This window comes from Notamacropus eugenii, chromosome 1 (assembly GCF_028372415.1).
Source record: "Notamacropus eugenii isolate mMacEug1 chromosome 1, mMacEug1.pri_v2, whole genome shotgun sequence".
Taxonomy (NCBI): Eukaryota; Metazoa; Chordata; class Mammalia; order Diprotodontia; family Macropodidae; genus Notamacropus; species Notamacropus eugenii.
The window spans coordinates 663969825-663982348 of record NC_092872.1 but is presented as its reverse complement, the minus strand read 5'-3'; positions in this window follow the sequence as shown (position 1 = coordinate 663982348).

Here is a 12524-nt window from a genome sequence, read left to right as displayed (position 1 = left end):
ACTACACATGTATAGCCTATATTGAATTGTTTGCCTTCTCAGTGAGGATGGGTGGGGAGGAAGGAAGGGAGAGAAGTTGGAACTCAAAGTTTTAGGAATGAATGTTGAGAATTGTTTTTGCATGCAACTGGGAAATAAGACATACAGGTAATGGGGTATAGAAATTTATCTTGCCCTACAAGAAAAGAGAGAAGATGGGGATATGGGAACAGAGGGGTGTGAGAGAAGGGAGGGCAGATTGGGGGAAGGGGTAATCAGAATGCACGGTGTCTTGGGGTGAGGGAGGGGAGAGATGGGGAGAAAATTTGGAACTCAAAATCTTGAGGAAATGAATGTTGAAAACTAACAATAAATTAATTAATTAAAAAAAAAGAAATGACAAACAGGTGGACTTCAGAAAAACCTAGAAAGACTTATATGAACTGATACTGAATGAAGTGAGCAGAACCAGGAAAACATTGTACACAGCAACAACTACAGTATGTGATGACTGATTTTGATAGACTTAGCCCTTCTCAGCAATGCAAGGACCTAAAACAATTCCAAAGAACTCATGATGGAAAAAGACCATCCACATCCAGAGAAAGAACTATGGGGTCAGAATGCAGAACAAAGCAGACTACTTTCTTTTTGTTTTCTTTTTTCTTTCTCACAGTTTCTCCCATTCATTATAATTCTTCTATTCAACATGACTAATATGAAAATGTGTTTAATAAGAATCTACATGTAGAACCTATATCAGATTGTATGCTGTCTTGGGGAGGGAAGGGGAGAAAATCTGGAACTTAATGGAAGTGATTGTTGCAAACTGAAAACAAATAAACTGATAAATAAAAGAAAAAAAAACCTTGTTTTCCTTCAAGGCTCCATTCAGATGCCATTTATTGATGTGATAATCATGAACGGAAATGCACTGGTGGGGGCTCATGAACTAGATTTTTCCCTAGACCCTGAGAGGAGATGCAACAACTGAGTTCAGTTCAAGTGGGATGTGGGTTGTAACACAACATAACTCTCAGGTCTTGATGTTTAGGGAGTCTGCTTCCTTCCTCAATATCTTGTTTCCCTTTTTTATACAACATTCATTCTTGCCTCCAGAGCATTTGCTCACACCCCACGAGTCCACTTCCCTTCATGATTATCAAATCAAAAAGTTAGACCTTTAACTTTTTAAAAAGGATATTTACTAACATGGTATGGTAATATATGTGTGTGTATATATATATATATATATATACATATATAATTGGTACAAAACAACTCTCCTACCCCTACTCCTGCCCAAAGTCTGTGGCACATTTTCCCACCAGTACATACAAAGTCTAGGGGGAAGTGAGCTCAAGTTTAGAGAGTATATGTGACTAAAGGATCATATATAAGTCATGGTTGTCTCCTCTTTTTTGAGTACCCATGAAGTTCTCCTTAGGTATGGTGTAGTTTTTCTATTAGATTCCTTGTAGAGTCTTAAAGCTACCTTTCTCCAGTGTAGATAGTTTGTCCTCAACTCCTGATGTAGACCCTGAATCAATTATTCTAGGAATACTTCTAGAACTAGTATGCCAGTGAAATGTTCAATATCCTTCAACCTTCTAAAGTTCACAAATTCCTTCTCTGAGAATGAAGCATAGATGACTGAGGCTTGACCCTTTCCTCCCCACTAAGTGATTTTTTTTCAGGGGTATAACTAGAAACTTCCACCATTAAGCTATCAAATCCTCAGATCCTCAATTTCAAACTAGCTTCCTAGTTTTATACAGTTCCTCAAGGTATAACCAGGTCTCTCAACTGATCTGGACAGACTTCATGTCACATTTAATTGAAATACCTTTGATTAATTATTCGATTCAAGAGAATGCCCAGACCTTGGTCATCCCTGTAATGTGTCTCTAATTGATGGTGATGTGTTCTTCTCTGATAAAGGCATCAGAGCTAAGTAGGGTGATATGACTGAATAGATGGTTGATTGATTTACTCAACTGACCGTCCCCCTTACCTTTACACTTGGAAGTCTGGTTGTTAAGAAATAGGACAGAAACAGGTTATGATCCTCTTTATGGCAACAGTAAAGGCAGTGTGGACTTGGAACCCTGACTTTCAATCCAGAGTCTGAGAAACTTTTTGTGAGTATGGACAAGACATTAGACCTCTCACCTATAATAATAACATTAATAAATTCTCTTATTTATAAAATGGAGAGAGCAAGTCTTGCTCTGCCTAACTTGATGGGATTATTGTGAGGAAAGGTCTATAAGGTCCAAAGAGTACTAGCCTTTTTTGTAGTGACAAAGAGTTGAAGAACACCTGAATAAATTATGGCTTAGGAATATTACTGTGCTACAAGAAATGATGAAAAGGACACTTTCAGAAAAGCCCGATAAGACTTATATGAACTGATGCAGAAGGAAGTCAGCAGAACCAAGAAAACTGTAACAACATTGTATAGACCATCAATTTGGGAAGGCTTAAGAACTCTGACAAACACAATGACAATGAAGAATCCAGAAGATTCACAATGGAACATATTACTCACTGCCTGACAGAGAACTGACGATCTTGGGGTGAAGATGGAAGCGTGTATTTTTTGGATATGGCCAAAATGGGAATTTGTTTTGCTTTTCTATACATATTTGTTACAAGGGGTTTGTCCTTTTTTTTTCCAAAGGGAGTGAGGAGGTGGGAGGGATAGAAAATTGATTTTTGTTCATTAGAAAAATTAAATTATATTTATCTAGAAAAAAATAAAAAGTGGGATATGAGCTATTATTATAGTATTTGTTAGTTTATCTGGCAGAGCATTAGCTTACTTAACAGCCTGGTAGGTTAAACAGAGGACAGAGTGTTGATTCAGTACAATGAGCAGTTCCAGGCTGCTGGCCATTTCACTCTTGTTCTGCTTTTCTTGGGGTCAGTCAGTCAATCAACAAGCATTTATTAAGCACTTCATAAATACCAGGCATCGTCAAACATTTCAACAGGACAGGAAAAGCACAATCAATTCATTCTTGAGTCATCAACAGGTGATCCAGAACTGCCCTGACCCCCTTCATCTGCCACCCCAGTCCTGGGCATGGAATCCCTTCAAAAAGGAAATTTATTTTGGAAAACTTTTTGTTCCCCGTTCAGTTATATTAACCTTGTCAGTCAATATGTCCCCTACTTGGAGCATCTATTTCATTTGTCTGAAGTTGGAGCTTGAAATGTTTCCCAGGAAGCCCAGCACTAGGCGTATTGTTCCCAGCCTCCTTCCAAGATTGTGGGGATCACTCTTCTTGGTGACAGTAGCTGAAGGGCAGAGGTTGGGGTGTGAAGGAATCAATACTATGTGAAGCAGGATATGTCTTTTTGCTGTCCTTTACCCAGTTCCTATCCTGACTGGGACTCAGATATCTTAAGTTGCATGAGATATTGTCCGGCCCTGTCCTTCATTAATCAGTAGCTTAATTAGCTCAGCTAGAGGAAAGATATCTTTTTTAAAATTATTTTTTCAGCACTGATATTTATAGAAAGCCCTTACCCCAGACACACCAGAAGTGGGACGTGTTAACAACTCCAGTAATAAATCAAATCAAACCACATTCACAGAACACTAACAACTCCACCAGCTTCCTCCCAAACTCTGGCAAACTCACAGAGTTGGACTTGTCAGTTTTTCCTCTGCAGGGACTAAACCTCAGGAACTTGAATTTATTAATACTAATAATTAGCAATTACATATTGTTTTGCACATATTATCTCATTTCATCATCAAAACAACCCAATAATAGCACTGAGGTAGGGGTTACTATTATCATCCCCATTTTATAGCCGAGAAAACTGAAGCTGAGGTTAAGTGACTTGCCCAGGGTCACACAACTAATTAGTGTCTGAAGCAGAATTTGAACTAAGGTCTTCTTCACTTGAAGTTCTATGCTCTCTGCTCTCAGCCACCTAGTTGCCTAGACTGTGCAAGATACTATGCTGAACTCTGAGATTTTAATGATAAAAATGAAAACAGATACTGCCCTTAAAGGGCTTATTGCCAGTTGGTCAATGAACATTTATTAAGTACCTACTATGTGCCAAGGGGGCAGCAAGGGGGCACAGTGGATAGAGTGCTGGGCCTGAAGTCAGGAAGATGAGTCTTCCTGAATTCAAGTCTGGCCTCAGACACTTACTATCTGTGTGACCTTGGGCAAATCACTTCACCCTATTTGCCTCAATTTTCTCATATATAAAATGAGCTGGAGAACGAAATGGTGAACCACTCCAGGAATTCTTCCGAGAAAAGCCCAGATGGGGTCACAGAGACTCAAACACAACAGAAAAACAACTTAACAGCAACAAAAATATGCCAGGCACTGGGCTGAGCACTCAGGATACTCTCAAGTAGTTCACAGTCAAATGAGATAATTATGAAAAAATAATCTAGATATCAGCTAAACAAGGACCAATCAGCAGAGGGAAGGCAGTGGAATGAAGAAGGATTGAGGAAGGTTTCTTATGGAAGGTGGGACTTAACCAGCACTTGAAGGAAGCCGGGGAGGTTAGGAGGTGGAGATGGGGAGGGAGAGTATTTCAGGCATGGGGGATGGCCAGAGAAATTGCCTAGAACTAAGAAATGGAGGGATTGTTAGCAGAACAGCCACCAGGCCAATGTTACTGGATAGAAGAGCTCAGATTGAGAAGTAAGGTGTCATCAGTTTTTCAAATCATTAAATATTTATTTAGTCAGAGCAAATTGGACCTAACACTAACTGCAATTGTATGTTGATATTTTCCCACATTACCTACCCCCACCCCGTGCCCAGTACCAAAGATTCAGAAAAAATTCAGTAATAATAGCATTTATATGGCACCTAATACATGCCAGGCCAGGTACTATGCTAAGGGCTTTACAAATATTATCTAATTTCATCATCAACAGCAATTCTGGGAAGTAGATACTAGTAGTACCCCCATTTTATAGTTGAGGAAACTGAGATAGACAGAGATTGACTTGTAAGTGACCACATAGCTAGAGAGGTTTTGAGCTCAAGTCTTCCTGACTTCAGGCCAAAAGGTCCATCCACTGTTCCACCTAGCTACCCAGAACAAGCAGTGATCTGTCTTGATAATGGCATCATGAGGAAAGACAGGAAAGAATCATACTAGTCAGGTATCCTAGCGCGTGGGACCTGTCATCTATCCAAAGCTGTTGGCTCATAACAGGCTCCTTAATGCATTCTAAGACTCAAGTCTGACCAGACTCCTGTCCTGTAGGTATCCTTCTCTGGTTAATTACCCATAATTCCACGCACTCTCTCTTCCAGCCAGATCTGGCCTTTGCGGGTGCTGTCCCAAATATCTCCCTCTTTTCAAGGCTCAATTCATGCCTCACTTACAAAAGGGATTTTCTCTGGATTCACCCTAGTTATTGCTACTCTTTCCCTTGTTCAAATCTTGTTGTATATATACATCAAATCTTTTCTTCCAGTAGAATCTAAGGTCCTTGAGGGCAGGGGCTGTGTGTCATTGTATCTGCCTGATACCTGGGACATAATTGGTACTAAATAAATGCTTACATTCTGAGAAATGGTCTAATTTGGCTCTTTGGTGTCACCTACATCCTCATCAGTGTACAAAGGAGTCCCAGAATCTGGACAGCCATCAGCATCCCTGTTCTGCACTTCATATGGTAAAGTTGAAAATCCCTGCACACAACAACAGAACCAGTTTACCTGACTCCCTTTCCTAGGTCCTCATTTTGTTTCCCAGTATGAATCGCTTATCCAAACCTCCAGCTGTTTTTGATGTCCCCAAAGCGTTTCAAATAAACTGAATTGTATGATCCATAATGCAGCCATCATGGCAACAATTAGAGTCTAAAAGAAAAAAAAGCCAACTTTATTACTCCCTGTTTCCAATTGTTCATAACTGTCTCAAAACTTCTCCTGAATTAAACCTGCTTTCCCACATCTGGCTTCTGCCCATCTTAGGAAAGGAGGCTGCTTTAAGCCTTCAGTTCTGATGCTTGGAGAAAAACAAATGGGGAGGAGAGAAATAGAGAGGGAGAAGGAAGTTGGACAGAAAGAGAGAGACAGAGAGGGTGGGGAGGAAAAAGTGAAAAAGAGAGGAAGGAAAGGAAGAGAAGAAAGGAGAGAGAGAGAGGTCAAGGAAGAAAGAGAAGGGGAAAGAGAAAGAGAAGTGGAGGATACAGGTATAAGCACAGAGAAATCCCCCTCAAGGAGAGGAACAAGAGCCTAACTGTACATGAGGCTCAGTCTTTCCAATATTTCAGGCATCAAAGTCTCTTGGACCAGGCTGAAGACCAAGTTAATCTCACTCTCATATTGTGATAGGATGAATTCCAGTGAGTCTCATTCATTCATTCAACCAGCATTTACAGAGCTTTACTGTATTAAGGTACCATGAAAGGTGATGTGGCAGATACAAAGAAGTATAAGATACAATCCCTCAGGGAGCATGCAGTCTAGTAGAGGAGAGGAGCCTGTAAGATCGCACAATGGAGAGAATCTGGGACCTACTTTAATTCTTTCTCTCCCACTGCCACCAGTACCAGCCTGGGCTCTGGGTCACTAGGGATCCCACAGAAACTCTTGGTACAGAGATGGACAAAGACTTTTCTTCAATAATTCAATGAAGATGTAGTCAGGGTTTAAAAGCTTTACAAAGGACATAAAGGAGGAAGGAAAATAAAGCTAAATAAGCTTACTTACAGTAATTGATTTGACAAAAATCATAGAGATCATAGAGATCGAACTGGGAAGGATCACAGAGGCCATCCATTCCAACTCCCTCATTTTATAGATGAGAGAACCAAGACCCAAGAAAAGCACATGATTTTCCCAAAGTCACAGAGGTGAGATGTGAACCCAAATCCTCTGACTTTTTCTGTTGTACCATATACCTCAAAGATTATGTTTCAGTTAACCTATGTAACCCTACCAAAAAGAGCTGGAAGGTTCTTTTCATCCCATGACTCATCTCTGTGTCTAGGTCAATGTTTTGGGGGAATCTTCCCTCACCATAGATAAGTCTGATTCTTACCTTAAGTGAAGCTCATTTTTTTCCCTCTCTAACAATAGTCTCAATCTAATTTGGGTTCAGTCCACAAAGTTTATATGGCTATATCACAAGCCTTGGACTATCCCTTTAAGTGTGTATATTTCTCCCAGTAGGCCTCAGAACTTCTCCCATCCTTTTTTTTCTGGTTTCAAAATTCCTAACTATCTTTGTACCACTCACAAAGTTCTAGCATCCCAGAGTGGCAGCAGTGATGCTCAGATTCATTAACTGAATTCACACTTTCCTTAGACTCACCAGCCCACTCCACACACTTTCCTCACTGAAACAATCAGAAGGTGCAATAGATAGTCAAGAGACCTCAATTCAAAATCTGCCTCCAATGCTTATTAGTTGTGTGATCCTAGACAAGCAGAAAAGTTCATCTTTTCTGTTCAGCTTACCTCTGCAAAAGTCTTCAGACCACTAGTACAAGGCACAGTGGTCCAAAGAAGTTTGTAAAGCCTGCTGACTTTTGGATTGACTCAGCTTGGGTAATCACTTTGGGTGGTAATTCAGCCAAGAAATATTCTGCAAAAGCAATTTATACAATAAATATAAGTGGAATGGAACACATTTCAGGTCCCCAAATATGAGAAGGGAGAGAAGACAAGGATGGAATGAAGATTAGATTTCTGGTGCTTTCATATTAGAGTTTTCCCAGTGGATCTGTGATCTTATTAATTTGGTGGTTGTGCCCAGATCACAGCCCATTCATGCCTGCCCTTCCTCTGTGGCTTTTGTCCACGATCTTCCATAATTCCACCACAGAAGAGCCATCCAACATGCTGCTTTAATGTGAATGTGGACTGAACTCATGATTCTGTCAGTGGACGGAACTCCTTTGATAAAGATCAGTTAATGCCTCATCTGCAATTTGCAGTCTTGGAGAGTTGGTCAAAGCACTGAAAGATAAAATGATTTGCCCATTATCACATAGGTGGCCAGTAAGTGTCAGAGGCAGGACTTAAACCCCCAGGTCATCCTGGGTCTAAGGGCAACTCTGTTGATTCCACTGAGATGCTTCTTTGTTTTAATATAAACTGACGAAAGACCTCGTTTTCCGTCTCTGACATGGATTAGACAATTGACACAACACCCCAGATAATTTTACACCAAAAACCTGTTCTGGAAACTGACCAGACTTTCTGCAAAAATCTTATATTTTAACATTTTTATTTTGCATGAATAAGGGAAAAGTGAAGACACATTATTAAAAGACTCTGGACTAAAGGGGGAAAAATAGGTGACTATCTCTAGGAGATATTTGAAGTTGGTGAAGATACAATCAGCTCCCAACTAAAATCATAGTGATTTAATGGGCTCTCAATGGTCCAAGGTAACGGTGAGACATAGGACAATTTTCAGATCTAATCCTACCCAGAAGGGACAAACAAAAGTGTTGGCTTTTATTATTTATTAGGCATTCTGGGGATCGGAAAGGGGGAGCTGTCTATAAGTTGCATGCAGCACCTTTAACTAAAGAAACTAATTGCAAGCCACTTTCAATATCTCTTGTTTTTTAATTTAATGTCCTTGGAGAGATATAATTGGGCTGGAGGGAAGAATTTTCACTGAAGTCATGAATTTGCGATATAAATACAAACACAAAAGAAAGCTAATACAGTAAGGGAATATGGGATTAATTTTGAAATTGTCTGATTAGTGGATTGTTGCCCATCAATAATTGCCTTATATTTTCCCAAGGCCCTCTCTTTATTGGAGTCTGGCATCTGCATCTGCCCACAGAGTCTGTCAATCAGTTCTTGCAGCTGGGAGGGTCTTTAGAGAGACCACAATTGTGAGCCTGCTGGGGCACATTGTTAGACAAAGCAATATATCCGAGACACAAAAATCACTCTCATCTCAACTCTACTGGCTGACATTTTTTACACCAAATTCTCCTCAGTGCTTGTGGGAAGGAGGAGAATCACATGGGGCTAAACACTATTCAGTCTGATCTTTTTAAAGGCAAGTAAAAAGTCATCTGCAACTCTTAACATACATTACTGGAGCCTCTCCACCAGAAAAGGATGAGGTCCCTAGGAGGATCTGGGATCCTTAATAGTGCTATTAGGAGAACAGCATAGCAGCTGGAGTTTTAAGAGATACATCACAATCACCAGGGATATCTAAAAACAATTTTTAAAAATAGAAATGAAGAAAGATGGTTAGGAGTAAGTAAAGCAGATGGTTAAAAATTGAATTAATTTGTCCTTACATTTTTTTAAGTACTCTTCACAACACAGAGAGCTGATCTTCCACTGGCCAAGTCTCCAAGGGCCACAGAGACACTTGATCAGAGAAAGAGGAGGTGGGTCTGTTGACTAAATTCACCATAAACATCTCTTAAAACCACAAAGAAAGTTGCAGCCCTGCTAATGATCTGTTTATGGTATGTCCCTTTCCAGAAATATTTATGTCTCTCTATCTTGCCAGCAATCAGTCAAAATACACAAAATGGATTTGCATGTAAAGATACTTCATTTGGAAGCGAGCAGGAGATGATAATGGAACAAAGATGGTCCCGAATGCTCTGGGTTTTTGTTTTCTTATCATCTGGTTTGGTAAGCCAAGCATTTGTTTTAAATTGTGATGACATCCTTGTCAGGCAGAAATGGGATTGTTATAACCCTGGATGGATGGAAGGCTCCTAAAGTGATACTGGATTGGTTTTAGGATCGTTGGGGTTTTTTTAAGCAATCACAACATAGTTTCCTAACTTCAGGGTAGTTGTGTCCATAAAGACGTGCTCAGGTACACCCTAATATTTTTTCACCTTAATTTTTTTTCACTGATATTTTGCATCTTTTTTGAACTTTACATTTTTAAGGGACAATGCCTTGTTGTTCATTAAGAAAAAAATTGATGTTTCATTGTTTTTGTTTCTTTAATAAATTAAAAAAATCTTTGTGACTGAGTATTTATTGAATAATAATTATTAACCTCAAAAAATAAAATTCCCTGGATCCATACCTTGGTAAAACATGCTGTGAACACACATGTGTGTTCCACATAAGCAAGGACTTAATCCAAGATTGTGTCTCAGAATATCACATACTCCATTCTTCCATGTGGGTTTTTCCATCATCTGTAGCTATCAGCCAATATGGCAGAAGGATTGTGTTCCCATAGACCAGGAGCTTAGCTTGAGACAGATTTGCCTGATGGGAATTCTAGTTTCACACTGAGAGGCAAGTGAATTTCCAGAAGACTGGAGCTGGGATGGATCTTTTTTTAATGGATTCTTTGCAGATCTCAGCAGGGACTATATTTTATTCTTCTCTAATTCTCAGGATCACCTAACAAATTGCTATACATGAAGTAAATACTCAATGGCTTTATTTTATGAACTAGTTAATGAGGACCAATCATTTTCATTGTACTAGTAGCAAGGTAGGGAGTGGAACAAGGATATGGACAAAGTATAATGTGAGTGGAGAATGACAGGAGGGAAGTACCACTGGAAAATTTGGGGAGATAAAAAAAACTTTCAGTTGGAGAGGATCAGGGAAGGGTTATATGAAGGAAAGGACATCTGAGCAGAAAACTGATGGAAGATGGACATACTTAATGTAAAATGGAAATGATAATAATTGTACTAGCTACCTCTGATGGGTGGGGTGAAGAAAAGGCTTTGTAAAGCCCTGTAAAGCTCTATAATCTGTCACTCAGAATGAGAACCCTGAACTGACACAGTTAAAGGGTCAATTAATTAGGCTTGTCAATTAGTGTTCTTAGGGTTGATGCCAATTCAGAAACTCCTCTGGAATATACAGAACCTGCCTTATTAGGGCCACTGAGGGTTATTAAATTTTAACAAACAACCTGCTGCTTCCAAACAGCATTTAAAATGTACCACATATTAAAGAGAGTAAAGAAGACAAGAAGGTCTTGTATCCCAAGCTCTTTAGCAAAGCAGCAGAGAATGTGTTTTACTTCACCAAGGATACTATTTCCTAACCCCCAGATCTCAGTCTGGTTGGTCTCAGTCCCCTTAAAAGATCCATGATGCCAAATGAGAAAAATCTCAATCCCCTTAAAATAATTCATGATACCATTTGGGAGTTAGTAGAATTGCTGGATAGGACCCGCAGTTTACATTGGCTTCTTGTCTACATCTGCAGTTTTACCACTCATATAACAATGGAATCTCTCATCTAAAAGTCATTCTCATTCAACACCCCTAACCCCCATTACCTATTGTCAGAAGTAATGTTTCTTTATGCTCCTGGTCAGCACCGTGACACCCAGAGCCACTCTCATTTTCCATGACACCCAAGCCCCTCATAATGTCCACACCCACTCCTGAGAGGTATAATCTTCTTTCCTCTCTCCCTTCCCCCTTTCCTAGTGGTCACTGCTTTCCCTTTGTTCAATACTCTGGTGCAGAGTTCATTTGTTTTCCCAGAGCATTCTGAGAAAGTGAAGTTTTGGAGGTTTTTTTCCCCTAATGGCACCATTTTCTATTGCAACCATGTAATGCCCTCTGTCTCCTTCCCTTCCCCTTTACGAAGAAGGTGAGAAGAAAAAAGTGAGAAAAGACTCTGCCATCTGCTGGCTCTGGTGTATGCCTGCTACAGTACCATATAAATGTGAGATAAATTCTTCAAGAGGATCTGTGACTCCATCATAGTGGAAATCACCACTAATGCAGATCACAGTTTTGATGTAGGTTGATTTAGATGGTATTTGGAAAGTTGCTGTGGAAGAAAATTCTATCACTCTATGGCCCATCAGCTAGGTTGGTCCTAGGACAACCTAAAATCTGACATCAGGCCCCATCCTCTAGACTTTTCCAACTTGGTAGGACCTATGGAACTTGTATTCCACTCACATATCATTAAAAAACCAATGGCCATAAAAGTAGCTGAAGCAGGCACTGTGGAAGGTTTAGAGTTTGATCCACCACTGAAGACAGCAAGGTCATCCACTGCATCCCAGGCCATATCACGACTTTTGTTTTGCCACGGGACCTCAATGACTCTGGGAGAGAGAGTGAGGCTGGTGACTTTGGCAACTCTGCCTCATTTACACCCAATTCACTTGCCAAGCAAGACACCATCCATGATGTCATTAGTCCTCTTCAAGAATGAAAGATGAACCAGAACAACTCAAAATATGCTGAATTAAGACTAAGGCTATAAAAGGGCAATGTATCATTAATATGAATTTTGCATTATTGAGACAGGATATTTATATATAAAGTTTAGAATTTAAAACATTACTAATACTCAGAGTATACTTTGAGATCATTGGGGAAAAATCTTTACTAAACTATAAGAAATGTATTATATTAACAGAGGTTGAATAAAAATTCCAGATGGGCATGAAACCCACTTATAATATCTTTTATCTTCTTTTTTTCTCGAAATGGGTCAACAAGAATGCTGTGAATTCTGGGAGCCAGACTCTTAGGATCATAGATTTAGAGCTGGAAAGGACGTTAGAGGTCATTCAGTCCAATCCTCTTTTTTTCCAAA